General features: G+C 43.0%; 1 protein-coding gene across 3 annotated transcripts in view; it reads left to right on the plus strand.

Annotated features, from left to right (window-relative positions):
* The window catches only part of ZFHX3 (zinc finger homeobox 3), a 96228-nt gene that overhangs the window by 2828 nt on the left and 79429 nt on the right, over positions 1 to 13971 (plus strand). Inside the window, exon 1 of one of the 3 annotated variants that reach the window (XM_073584430.1) lies at positions 107 to 392. The exons of the other annotated variants lie outside the window; for them this stretch is intronic. The gene's annotated coding sequence lies outside the window, so the exon portion shown is untranslated. Of the gene's footprint in view, positions 1 to 106; positions 393 to 13971 lie in introns of those variants that run through there. 3 annotated transcript variants of the gene reach the window in all.

Raw genomic sequence — 13971 nt, forward strand, 5'->3', positions numbered from 1 at the left:
CACAGGGCGTCATTCTCTTTGTCATTCTGGGAGAACCGGCCTGCGCGATAGTCAATTTAATTTCCTATTTTATTTTCCCCGGATGTAACTTTTTTTATTTCCTATTTCTCGGTACATTGTAAAAATGTATCTCTGTTATTGGGGGGGAGAAAAAAAACCCCCACACACAATGTAGCGATGATTTCCATAATCAATAAGTGTTTGTAGGAAATCCTTTTCCTTCATTTCCTGTACTTTTCAGCCGTGTGGACTGGGCAGTCGCCTTCCTTCTCTGGGTGCTGGGATTCGTGTGGTGCTCGGGTCTCTTTACGGACGTCACATTGTGAACATGGATTGCTGGGTGTCTGGAATATGGGGGATATTATATGATCGCGTACGCTCCCACCCGGAAAGTACGTGCACGTTTCTTCATCATTCTGCCTCTCCATTGTAACATACATGTGTGTAGAAATATTTTTGTTTCTTGTCGTCGGTGCAGAAGACGGGGTAATTGGGATATTTGGGCCATAGACGAATTGTCTTTTTTTTTTTTTGCTTCCAATGTGACGAGGCCACCTTTACATGCTGCTGGTGTCAGAGGTTGACCTGTCCCTTCCATCAATATATGGCTTGCTACCAGGCTTCTGTTAAAGGATGTAGGATGTGAACATTCATTGACCAGCTGGATATATATTTTTTTTTTCTCGTCTCGGAGGTGAAAGGTACTGATGCTGAACATCCCTGGTCCTTCAGATGGGGTCAGTGAGACCTTACTCCCTCCCACCCTCAGGACCATCTTCCTTTTAGCTGTATCTTCCCTGGTTCTATACATTGTAATACTTTCCTCTCTGCCTTTATATCGTCACATCCAGATGTGTTGGTTACTTTTTATTTTGTTTTAGTACATTTACATATTTTAGTTTGTTCTTTATTTGTTTTGTATTTTTGGCATCATATTTACATGTTTGGGGTTTTTTTTGTGTGTTTGTTTATATTTAAGCTGTAAGGATGGCTCCAAGCTTCGGTTATTGTGGTTAGTCTGCAGCTAGGCCTAGAAGCCAGCAGAGAATATCTTATTTTTTTTTTACATTTATATATATATATATATATATATATACATAATTTTTTTCTCTGCCCTTTTTCGGAGGGGTTGCCTAGGCTCGGTGATTTCTTCCTTAGGGTCACGTCAAGTTCGAATCCGTGAAGAAAGGTGCAGGGAATCCTAGAATGAGAGAGAAGCTGCCCAACAAAACGGGGGTCAGCTCTTATACTAAGAGGCGACGTTAACAAAAAAAAAAAAGAGAAAAGAATGCCAACTGCTTTAGTTTGGTTTAGGTTTTTTAATCTTTCTGGCCTCTTCCTCCCTCCATTTTTTTTTTTTTGTTCTTCTCTCCATTTTTCACTGTGTCCCTGTCTCTTGTGTTACAGATTGCGACCTGCCTGTGAAGTATTTGCTCTAAAGCTTAGCTAAAAACAAAACCAGCAAAAAACCCTATTGAATTCAGGCAAATAAGGTTAGGTCTGCAGATCATATTACAAAGCAGTTTTGAATATACTGCCCATCGCACCAGACCAGTTATTCCTGTTGTTACAACTTGGAAGAAGAGAGAGAAAAAAAACCCTTTAAATCGTAATTTGTTAGTACAAGAAATGGAAAGTATTTTAAGCTCTTTTTCTGCCTGATAATTCAACGTGAGCCCATCCCTTTTTTTTTCTTCCCTCCAGTTGCATATCTTTTCAGGGACGTCTGCTAATAAATATGTAATTTATATATTTTTTATTTATCATGATTTTGTTTTATCCTACCCTTATGTTTTTACTATGGGCTTTCTGTGTTTTGGAAGGAAGTTGGCCGCGATGCTGTGGTTTTGCAGTTACACAATGTTATCATGTTTGTCATCGCTAAATCATTGCCGTGGTTATGAATGTTCAGTCGTGGGGTATTGCACGGTGTCGGATGCATGTGCTGGATGCCTCTTCCCACTACCGGTCAAGTCCCCTGTTGCTCAACCGCTTGGGTATTTAATGCCACAATCATGATTTCCAAGAATTGTGGACGGTCATTTCTCCATGTATCTGCAGATGCTGTAAGGGCCTGCTGCTACCAATCTGCCCACCAGGCTTATCACCATTTTTTATATATATGAAAGCGACCTTTTTTTCGTCTGACTTGTAGAAACGTAGGCCCTCGTGCGATATTTTATTAACGCACCCTGACACGTACGGCCCAACCCGCCTGAGACGTGGACGTCCCTTATATTTACCGCGGTGGCAATTTTAAATTGTTTTTTTTTTTTTTTTAAATGTCGGTGGCCCGACGTTGGCTCCACTCGCCCGTCTTTCCCTTCTGTTTTCGAATTATTATGTAACAGAATCCAAAGCTGCATTAAAAATTCAGTATTACAGGCTGATTGTAATGCTGCCTCATTAGAAGCTCTGTCTGGCCCAGTATTAAGTCAAACACAAAGCAAGGGCTTTTAGATTTTAAACACCAATAAATATTAAGTATCTGAGCAGGAACTTGCAGTGGCCGAGGCATTTGGCTCATGTCCTCTCTTCCCAATGCAGGATTTTTTATTTTTATTAATATTATTTATTATTTTTTCACGATTTTTATAGATTAATTTTTTACATTTTTATAATATATGTATCCGGATTATTATTATTATTATTTTGCCAGACTTTAGTGTATTTTTTTTTTTTTCTTGTTTCATCAGAGGCCACTTGTCCCCCCACGCCCCCCCACACGCCCCTTCCTCTTCCTCCTTTTTCACTTTTCTTTAGTTCCTCATTTCATTTCAGAAAGAAATAGAGGAGCAAGCGAGAGAGAGAGAGAGAGAGAGAGAGGGGAAAACATTGTGTAATGAATGTTCAATTCATTTGCAAATCCCGACTCTGATAGTCTCACGCTGAGAGAACCGAAAGTGGAGACCCCCACCACCACCACCTCCATCATCTCTTTACTACCATTTTGGGTCTGTAAATTGTTCTGCGATTTTTGAAAACCTGTTATGTCCACTTTAATTTGTCACGCGTGTCGTTTTTGTTTTTTTTTTTATTTTAGCAGCTGCTTTTTTTTTTTTTTCTTTTTCCTCCTCTGGTCTTACAATAAATCTGTTTCGAATTGTGTGGCCTAAGCGCACGATATATGACAATGCTTCTGTAAGCAGATTAAATGAGTCGGGGGTTCGACCATCATTTTCTTGTTTTTTTTTTTCCTCTGATTCCAGTAGCCAGAAATGCCTTAAAATGCTCCTGTGTGTTGACACTTGGGCTCTCTGGGAAACCCTAGGGTAACCTCTTCGTGCCCCTCTGCCGCTGGCCTTTTGTTCAATGGAGAATTGAGCTAAGGTGCTTTTCATTGTGACTGCAGGGAATCAGGAGATCTATGTGTGCCGCCTGCTTTCAGAAATCCATCTGAGTTTATTTTATGTAAAGGAGTAAATTACTATCGATTATCTAGATTTTTTATTATTATTTATTTTTAATTATTATGATTTTTTTTATTATAGAAAGCAATACCATGGATTGATGGATTTTTTTTCTACTTTTGGTCTATATATCACCCCAAACACTGACTCAACCATTCGTCAACCTTTTTGCTCCCGGTGTCTTGTGTTGAAAAAATTATTATATACGTTGAATGCCAAAACACCGGCCCGGCAGCGTCCAACCGGCTCCGAGAAGGTGTCTTTTTTTTTTTTTTTTTAAGACTCCCCAAGGGAACTGTAATTTTCCCCCTTCATATCCTATATCTAATACAAGAGGGGCCGTCGATGCGTGGAATATTTGTTTTCCTTTTGTTCTCATCTGGCCTGTTATGTCTCCAGCTGTGCTTTTTTCCTTTTTCTTTTCTTCTACGCACCTTCTTCTTCATCTTTTTTTTTTTTTTTTATTGCTCTGTTTCCTCCATCTTCAACATCTAAAAAAGAATCAGGTAGTAGACTGATCCTCTCCACCCTCCAATACTATCCGTCTGATATAAATGGCCGCCATTTTTTTTTTAAATATCTTTTATGTCCTTTCTGATATACTGTGCAGTTCCATCTGATTTTATTTTATATACTTTTTAGATATAACTCCTGTCGGAGATCGTATATTTTTGAAAAATTTATTTAAGGTACTTATTATTTTTTTATGATTGAGGAGAGTCATTTGAGAGGTGTAGATTTTTATTTATTTTTTATTTTTAGCTTGTACGTTACTGTAGAGCCTGGGGGTGACTTTAGGGGTTGATTGTGATGGCGCTGGCGCTGGGTGTACCCTGCCTCCTGGTTACTAACCCCCCCCAACCAATCAACCAATCTCTGAATGGTATTTCTTCTTTTACCCCCCACCCCTCCTTTCGTTCCCGCCTTCTTGGTCGCTGACTATCCAGTTAAAAAAAGCCGAGCGTTGGTCTCCATGGCAACAGAACCTGAACGACATTCATCAAGATACATATATTAATTTACTCGGGGTATTGTTACGTATATAAAAAAAAAAAGGATGCTATTACTTGTTCTATCCTCTCCTACCCATCTGCAATTAAATCCCCGTACCTGGGCTTACATCAGCCACATATTATAAGTTTTAACAACAAATTATTTTGTATCAGTTACATTTTTTTTTTTTTGTAGCTGGATTATGTGCATCATTTCCGCAAGACTCCGATTCCGGCACGCAAGTAAACCTAGCCTTATCTGGGCCTGCTCATTTCGTAAGGGTACATGTACTTCCTTTGCAGAAGACCGTATCAAATTATACCAGCAGGACGGGTTTCTCTTTTTTTTTTTTTCTTTTGGGGGGGCGGGTGTTTTTTTATTTTTATCGCCGCACCGTCGTTTTAATAAAAACGATCCCGTGCATTGGACATTAGTTAATCGTTTCTCCCCTATTGTAGAAGTTGTATTGTAAAGCTTGGCCAAAATCTGGCTACGTGAAATATTGTAGACTTCATTGACGCTTACGCATGGGGCTGCGACAGACGTCATGGTTACTGTTCCTTTAAGAACGAGGTGAGAAATGTGTCTCCGTTCCAGGGGATAGGCTGGAAGGCCTCCTGCCCACTCACTTCGCTTTTGCATTACATCATCTGAATGTTGAGATATTTTTGAAACCAGTCTCTGTAGCCCCATCCTCTTTTGAGCCCATCGCCTCTCCGCCGGTCGTTACACAGCTCTGTATCTACGTCTCGTGTGTGTATATAGGTTATTAGGACAGCGGTTCCCTTTTTTTTGACACGTACAGGTCTGATTCAGCATAAACAAGGTGGACCTTCATGGATGCTGTAGCCAACAGGGCCCCGATTGCACATGAACTGGCATTAGGTGGCACTGTCTTAGTGTCTTGCATAAAATAGATGCTGAAATCCAGAGATCAGGATCGTCTCCTGCCTGTGATTTACATGCCGAGCAGGTGTTTCATGGATCCAGTACGTTTCAGGTCTTCTATAACATATTATTATTTTTATTTTATTGCCCATGATTGGAGACTATTCCTCCCTCCTTTTTGCTGCTTGGAGTATTTAAAAAATATGCAAAACACATTTGAAAAAAACAATTATGGAACAGTATCTGGACAATGTGTAGAGGAGGGGAAACCAGCATAATATGCCCTAATTCCTCGTTCAGACATCAGTGAGCGAAAAACGTTCGCTTTCCATCAGTGTTTATCTGATTTTCATCAGTGTTTGGTCCATGTGTTGGTTTTTACCACCTACTTTTCATCAGTGTTTTTTATCTGATTTTGATCAGTGTTTTCGTTTTTACGATCAGATTTCCATCAGTGTTTGGTCCGTGTGTCAGTTCTTACCATCAGTGTTTGGTCCGTGTGTTGGTTCTTACCATCAGTGTTTGGTCCATGTTGGTTCTTACTATCAGTGTTTCATCAATGTTTGGTCCGTGTGTTGGTTCTTACCATCAGTGTTTGGTCCATGTTGGTTCTTACTATCAGTGTTTCATCAATGTTTGGTCCATGTTGGTTCTTACCATCAGTGTTTGGTCCGTGTGTTGGTTCTTACCATCAGTGTTTGGTCCGTGTGTCGTTTCTTACCATCAGTGTTTCATCAGTGTTTGGTCCGTGTATCGGTTCTTACCATCATTGTTTGGTCCGTGTATCGGTTCTTACCATCAGTGTTTGGTCCGTGTGTCGGTTCTTACCATAAGTGTTTTATCAATGTTTGGTCCGTGTGTCGGTTCTTACCATCTGTGTTTGGTCCGTGTGTTGGTTCTTACCATCAGTGTTTGGTTCTTACTATCAGTGTTTCATCAATGTTTGGTCCGTGTGTTGGTTCTTACCATCAGTGTTTGGTCCATGTTGGTTCTTACTATCAGTGTTTCATCAATGTTTGGTCCGTGTGTTGGTTCTTACCATCAGCGTTTGGTACTTGTGTCGGTTCTTACCATCAGTGTTTGGTCCGTTTGTCGGTTCTTACCATCAGTGTTTGGTCTGTGTGTCGGTTCTTACCATCAGTGTTTGGTCCGTGTGTCGGTTTCTTACCATCAGTGTCTCATCAGTGTTTGGTCCTTGTGTCGGTTCTTACCATAAGTGTTTCATCAGTGTTTGGTCCGTGTGTCGGTTCTCGTTTGTCGGTCTCTTACATCAGTGTTTGGTACTTGTGTCGGTTCTTACCATCAGTGTTTGGTCCGTATGTCGGTTCTTACCATCAGTGTTTGGTCCGTGTGTTTGTTCTTACCATCAGTGTTTCATCAATGTTTGGTCCATGTGTCGGTTCTTACCATCATTGTTTGGTCCGTGTGTCGGATTCTTACCATCAGTGTCTCATCAGTGTTTGGTCCGTGTGTCGGTTCTTACCATCAGTGTTTGGTCCATGTGTCGGTTCTTACCATAAGTGTTTCATCAGTGTTTGGTACTTGTGTCGGTTCTTACCATCAGTGTTTGGTCCGTGTGTCGGTTCTTAACATCGGTGTTTGGTAGTTGTGTCTGTTATTACCATCAGTGTTTGGTCCGTGTGTCGGTTCTTACCATCATTGTTTGGTCCATGTGTCGGTTCTTACCATAAGTGTTTCATCAGTGTTTGGTCCGTTTGTCGGTTTCTTACCATCAGTGTTTGGTCCATGTGTCAGTTCTTACCATCAGCGTTTGGTCCATGTGTCGGTTCTTACCATCAGTGTTTGGTCCGTGTGTTGGTTCTTACCATCAGTGTTTGGTCCATGTTGGTTCTTACCATCAGTGTTTGGTCCATGTTGGTTCTTACTATCAGTGTTTCATCAGTGTTTGGTCAATGTGTCGGTTCTTACCATCAGTGTTTGGTCCGTGTGTCGGCTTCTTACCATCAGTGTATGGTCCGTGTGTTGGTTCTTACTATCAGTGTTTCATCAATGTTTGGTCCATGTGTCGGTTCTTACCATCAGTGTTTGGTCCGTTTGTCGGTCTCTTACCATCAGTGTTTGGTCCGTGTGTTTGTTCTTACCATCAGTGTTTCATCAATGTTTGGTCCATGTGTCGGTTCTTACCATCAGTGTTTGGTCCGTTTGTCGGTCTCTTACCATCAGTGTTTGGTCCGTGTGTTTGTTCTTACCATCAGTGTTTCATCAATGTTTGGTCCATGTGTCTGTTCTTACCATAAGTGTTTCATCAGTGTTTGGTACTTGTGTCGGTTCTTACCATCAGTGTTTGGTCCGTGTGTCGGTTCTTACCATCGGTGTTTGGTACTTGTGTCTGTTATTACCATCAGTGTTTGGTCCGTGTGTCGGTTCTTACCATCATTGTTTGGTCCATGTGTCGGTTCTTACCATAAGTGTTTCATCAGTGTTTGGTCCGTTTGTCGGTTTCTTACCATCAGTGTTTGGTCCATGTGTCAGTTCTTACCATCAGCGTTTGGTCCATGTGTCGGTTCTTACCATCAGTGTTTGGTCCATGTGTTGGTTCTTACCATCAGTGTTTGGTCCGTGTGTTGGTTCTTACCATCAGTGTTTGGTCCATGTTGGTTCTTACCATCAGTGTTTGGTCCATGTTGGTTCTTACTATCAGTGTTTCATCAGTGTTTGGTCAATGTGTCGGTTCTTACCATCAGTGTTTGGTCCGTGTGTCGGCTTCTTACCATCAGTGTATGGTCCGTGTGTTGGTTCTTACTATCAGTGTTTCATCAATGTTTGGTCCATGTGTCGGTTCTTACCATCAGTGTTTGGTCCGTTTGTCGGTCTCTTACCATCAGTGTTTGGTCCGTGTGTTTGTTCTTACCATCAGTGTTTCATCAATGTTTGGTCCATGTGTCGGTTCTTACCATCAGTGTTTGGTCCGTTTGTCGGTCTCTTACCATCAGTGTTTGGTCCGTGTGTTTGTTCTTACCATCAGTGTTTCATCAATGTTTGGTCCATGTGTCGGTTCTTACCATCAGTGTTTGGTCCGTGTGTCGGTTCTTACCATCAGTGTTTGGTCCATGTGTCGGTTCTTACCATAAGTGTTTCATCAGTGTTTGGTCCGTGTGTTGGTTCTTACCATCGGTGTTTGGTACTTGTGTCGGTTCTTACCATCAGTGTTTGGTCCGTGTGTCGGTTCTTACCATCATTGTTTGGTCCATGTGTCGGTTCTTACCATAAGTGTTTCATCAGTGTTTGGTCCGTTTGTCGGTTTCTTACCATCAGTGTTTGGTCCGTGTGTTGGTTCGTACCATCAGTGTTTCATCAATGTTTGGTCCATGTCTCAGTTCTTACCATCAGCGTTTAGTCTGTGTGTCGGTTCCTACCATCAGTGTTTTGTACTTGTGTCGGTTCTTACCATCAGTGTTTGGTCCGTGTGTTGGTTCTTACCATCAGTGTTTGGTCTGTGTGTTTGTTCTTACCATCAGTGTTTCATCAATGTTTGTCCATGTGTCGGTTCTTACCATCAGTGTTTGGTCCGTGTGTCGGATTCTTACCATCAGTGTCTCATCAGTGTTTGGTCCGTGTGTCGGTTCTTACCATCTGTGTTTGGTCCGTGTGTTTGTTCTTACCATCAGTGTTTCATCAATGTTTGGTCCATGTGTCGGTTCTTACCATCAGTGCTTGGTCCGTGTGTCGGTTCTTACCATCATTGTTTGGTCCATGTGTCGGTTCTTACCATAAGTGTTTCATCAGTATTTGGTCCGTTTGTCGGTTTCTTACCATCAGTGTTTGGTCCGTGTGTTGGTTCGTACCATCAGTGTTTCATCAATTTTTGGTCCATGTCTCAGTTCTTACCATCAGCGTTTAGTCTGTGTGTCGGTTCCTACCATCAGTGTTTGGTCCATGTGTCGGTTCTTACCATCAGTTTTTGGTCCGTGTGTTGGTTCTTACCATCAGTGTTTGGTCCATGTGTCGGTTCTTACCCTCAGTTTTTGGTCCGTGTGTTGGTTCTTACCATCAGTGTTTGGTCCGTGTTGGTTCTTACCATCAGTGTTTGGTCCATGTTGGTTCTTACCACCAGTGTTTGGTCCGTGTGTTGGTTCTTACCATCAGTGTTTGGTCCATGTTGGTTCTTACTATCAGTGTTTCATCAGTGTTTGGTCCATGTGTCGGTTCTTACCATCAGTGTTTGGTCCGTGTGTCGGTTCTTACCATCAGTGTTTGGTCCGTGTGTCGGATTCTTACCATCAGTGTCTCATCAGTGTTTGGTCCGTGTGTCGGTTCTTACCATCAGTGTTTGGTCCGTGTGTTTGTTCTTACCATCAGTGTTTCATCAATGTTTGGTCCATGTGTCGGTTCTTACCATCAGTGTTTGGTCCGTGTGTCGGATTCTTACCATCAGTGTCTCATCAGTGTTTGGTCCGTGTGTCGGTTCTTACCATCAGTGTTTGGTCCATGTGTCGGTTCTTACCATAAGTGTTTCATCAGTGTTTGGTCCGTGTGTCGGTTCTTACCATCGGTGTTTGGTACTTGTGTCGGTTCTTACCATCAGTGTTTGGTCCGTGTGTCGGTTCTTACCATCATTGTTTGGTCCATGTGTCGGTTCTTACCATCAGTGTTTGGTCCGTGTGTCGGTTTCTTACCATCAGTGTTTGGTCCGTGTGTCGGTTCTTACCATCAGTGTTTGGTCCGTGTGTCGGTTTTTACCATCGGTGTTTGGTACTTGTGTTGGTTCTTGCCATCAGTGTTTGGTCCGTGTGTCGGTTTCTTACCATCAGTGTTTGGTCCGTGTGTCGGTTTCTTACCATCAGTGTTTCATCAGTGTTTGGTCCGTGTGTCGGTTCTTACCATCAGTGTTTGGTCCATGTGTCGGTCCTTACCATAAGTGTTTCATCAGTGTTTGGTCCGTGTGTCGGTTCTTACCATCAGTGTTTGGTCCGTGTGTCGTTTTTTACCATCGGTGTTTGGTACTTGTGTCGGTTCTTACCATCAGTGTTTGGTCCATGTGTCGGTCCTTACCATAAGTGTTTCATCAGTGTTTGGTCCGTGTGTCGGTTCTTACCATCAGTGTTTGGTCCGTGTGTCGTTTTTTACCATCGGTGTTTGGTACTTGTGTCGGTTCTTTCCATCAGTGTTTGGTCCGTGTGTCGGTTCTTTCCATCAGTGTTTGGTCCGTGTGTCGGTTTCTTACCATCAGTGTTTGGTCCGTGTGTCGGTTTCTTACCATCAGTGTTTGGTCCGTGTGTCGGTTTCTTACCATTAGTGTTTCATCAGTGTTTGGTCCGTGTGTCGTTTTTTACCATCGGTGTTTGGTACTTGTGTCGGTTCTTTCCATCAGTGTTTGGTCCGTGTGTCGGTTCTTTCCATCAGTGTTTGGTCCGTGTGTCGGTTTCTTACCATCAGTGTTTGGTCCGTGTGTCGGTTTCTTACCATCAGTGTTTGGTCCGTGTGTCGGTTTCTTACCATTAGTGTTTCATCAGTGTTTGGTCCGTGTGTCGTTTTTTACCATCGGTGTTTGGTACTTGTGTCGGTTCTTTCCATCAGTGTTTGGTCCGTGTGTCGGTTCTTCCCATCAGTGTTTTGTACTTGTGTCGGTTCTTACCATCAGTGTTTGGTCCGTGTGTTGGTTCTTACCATCAGTGTTTGGTCTGTGTGTTTGTTCTTACCATCAGTGTTTCATCAATGTTTGTCCATGTGTCGGTTCTTACCATCAGTGTTTGGTCCGTGTGTCGGATTCTTACCATCAGTGTCTCATCAGTGTTTGGTCCGTGTGTCGGTTCTTACCATCAGTGTTTGGTCCGTGTGTTTGTTCTTACCATCAGTGTTTCATCAATGTTTGGTCCATGTGTCGGTTCTTACCATCAGTGTTTGGTCCGTGTGTCGGTTCTTACCATCAGTGTTTGGTCCGTGTGTCGGTTCTTACCATAAGTGTTTCATCAGTGTTTGGTCCGTGTGTCGGTTCTTACCATCGGTGTTTGGTACTTGTGTCGGTTCTTGCCATCAGTGTTTGGTCCGTGTGTCGGTTTCTTACCATCAGTGTTTGGTCCGTGTGTCGGTTTCTTACCATCAGTGTTTCATCAGTGTTTGGTCCGTGTGTCGGTTCTTACCATCAGTGTTTGGTCCATGTGTCGGTCCTTACCATAAGTGTTTCATCAGTGTTTGGTCCGTGTGTCGGTTCTTACCATCGACGTTTGGTACTTGTGTCGGTTCTTTCCATCAGTGTTTGGTCCGTGTGTCGGTTCTTTCCATCAGTGTTTGGTCCGTGTGTCAGTTCTTACCATCAGTGTTTGGTCCGTGTGTCGGTTCTTACCATCAGTGTTTGGTCCGTGTGTCGGTTCTTACCATCAGTGTTTCATCAGTGTTTGGTCCATGTGTCGGTTTCTTACCATCAGTGTTTGGTCCATGTGTCGGTTCTTACCATCAGTGTTTCATCAGTGTTTGGTCCGTGTGTCGGTTCTTACTATCAATGTTTCATCAGTGTTTGGTCCATGTGTCGGTTTCTTACCATCAGTATTTCATCAGTGTTTGGTCCATGTGTCGGTTCTTACCATCAGTGTTTCATCAGTGTTTGGTCCATGTGTTGGTTCTTACCATCAGTGTTTCAACAGTGTTTGGTCCATGTGTCGGTTCTTACTACCAGTGTTTTATCAGCGTTTGGTCCGTGTGTCGGTTCTTACCATCAGTGTTTCATCAGTGTTTGGTCCATGTGTTGGTTCTTACCATCAGTGTTTCATCAGTTTTTGGTCTGTGTGTCCATTTTTGCCATCCGATTTTTGGCAGAGTTTGGTCCGTTTTTGCAATCAGTATTTGAAGTCTGTGTATCAATTTTTACCATCCAGGTTTCATCAATGATTTTTTTTTCTTTAAAAAATGCATATAAAAGGCAAACCATCTCCTCTCCAATGTTAATCACGGACCGCGCGCTGGCTGCACACTGACGCCATTTACGCGCTGCCTGTGATTTTCACAGACCCATAGATTTGTATGGGTGATTTGATCGAAAGCGGACACGTCTTCGCAATTATTTTTGTGCGCAAAGTGACTGCAGGAAAAAAAACGGAGATGTGAGCAGCGCCATAGATTATAATGGGTGAGTGTTCTATCCGAGAAGAACACGGAGGTGAATCCTGGACGTCTGAATGAGGCCTTAGTAGGTGGTAGAATGTGTTCTTTAATATGGCGGAGTTCATTTTGTTTGCCTCTTATAAGACTGAAGACCTTTCTGATCACATGGGGGGTGAGAGGTTTTATGAATCTGTCACTTATGATTTTACTTCTAGTTTTTTCTTGCAGCGAGTACTTTGTATAGTTACTAATGAATAATCAAGGCGGACGATCATTGCTTATGAATATCAATAATTCTCAATCAGCATGCCCAGACCGCCATAGTGTCCTGGCCATCATACTTGTGGTGTAGTTCTGTCCCTTTAAGAGAGAGCCATGTGCTCATTAGGAGTATGGCATTTTCCATCAGACTCCCATGTGCCAGCGCTGGAATGTCTCCACAGTCCCCGCTCTATCTCTGCGATCTGTCATTAATCTAGATTCAGATATCAGCAAGTTGCTATTGAGATGACTGCTTGTTTGAGTGGGGCTGCTGTTCATCCTGCCTGCCAGCTGCATGGTCCAGACCTGCACTTCCTTATCTGATGATGGCACCGGCCCAACTACCCCATCGCCCCTCCCAACCCTCCTGTGATCTTGGTGTCCTCTAAATATTTCTTGTCTTTACTGGCACTGCGCCCCTCCCAGCCTCGCACACATTCATGCGTACCCTTTGTCTCCGGCAGCACCGGTGTGCATGTGGAGTTTGGCGTCGACTGAGATTCATTCCTGCGAATACTTTACACAACCAAGAAATGCCACAACTGGGACGTTCCAATAGGGTCCCTGTGGTGACCTATGGATGGGACGCTCAGCAGGAACCATGCTCGTATGTGATCAGCGGAACTGAAGACGTCAAACCCAATCATTATCGAACCTGCGAAATCTCTCCCCATCCTATCCTCCTAATAACCTGGAAGACGTAGTCTGGTCTGTGTACAGAAGCCGAGCAGAAGGATAGAAGGGTGTGTTGCAAAAGTTTCAGTATAACTTGTATTTTATTCATCAAAATCCATGTTATTTGTAGGTGTAGGAGTCCAGTGGGCGGTCCTACTAATAACCGAGTAGGACCGCCCACTGGACTCCTATTCATACAAACACCAGGAACTCAATCAACAAGTTTTGCTGAAATTTTTCCCACAATTTTGTCTTATCGATCTGTTCTATAACATCAGGTATCATTTATACCATGACAGGTTCTCTATAATACAGGGAATATGTGATGTGGCCCCTTAGTCTGGCAATTCCCACTGATTTCAATGAGACCGTCTGACTATCTAATGTCGGCCTGTCCCATTGAAACGGTAGATGTTGCGGTAAATAAGGATCGGGCTGATGAATTTTAACATGTCCGATCATTAATTCTCTCCAATCGTGTCTCGCGGTGGCTTTTTACTGTCTCCCTTTTGAGCAGACGTGCACTCTCGGCCTATCAGAGCGTGCGTGTGTATGGGAGGGATGTGGGAAGTATATGGCCCTTTAAAGCGCCCATGACCGTGATTCGACCCCGACAAATGAGTGAAGTGTTTTTGCCCTTTTGTTATTCCGGAGAGCAGGCTTTTTCCTCTCTCCCCTTTAAAAA

This window comes from Dendrobates tinctorius, unplaced genomic scaffold (assembly GCF_039654945.1).
Source record: "Dendrobates tinctorius isolate UK_male_01 unplaced genomic scaffold, ASM3965494v1 ptg000009l, whole genome shotgun sequence".
Classification (NCBI taxonomy): domain Eukaryota; kingdom Metazoa; phylum Chordata; class Amphibia; order Anura; family Dendrobatidae; genus Dendrobates; species Dendrobates tinctorius.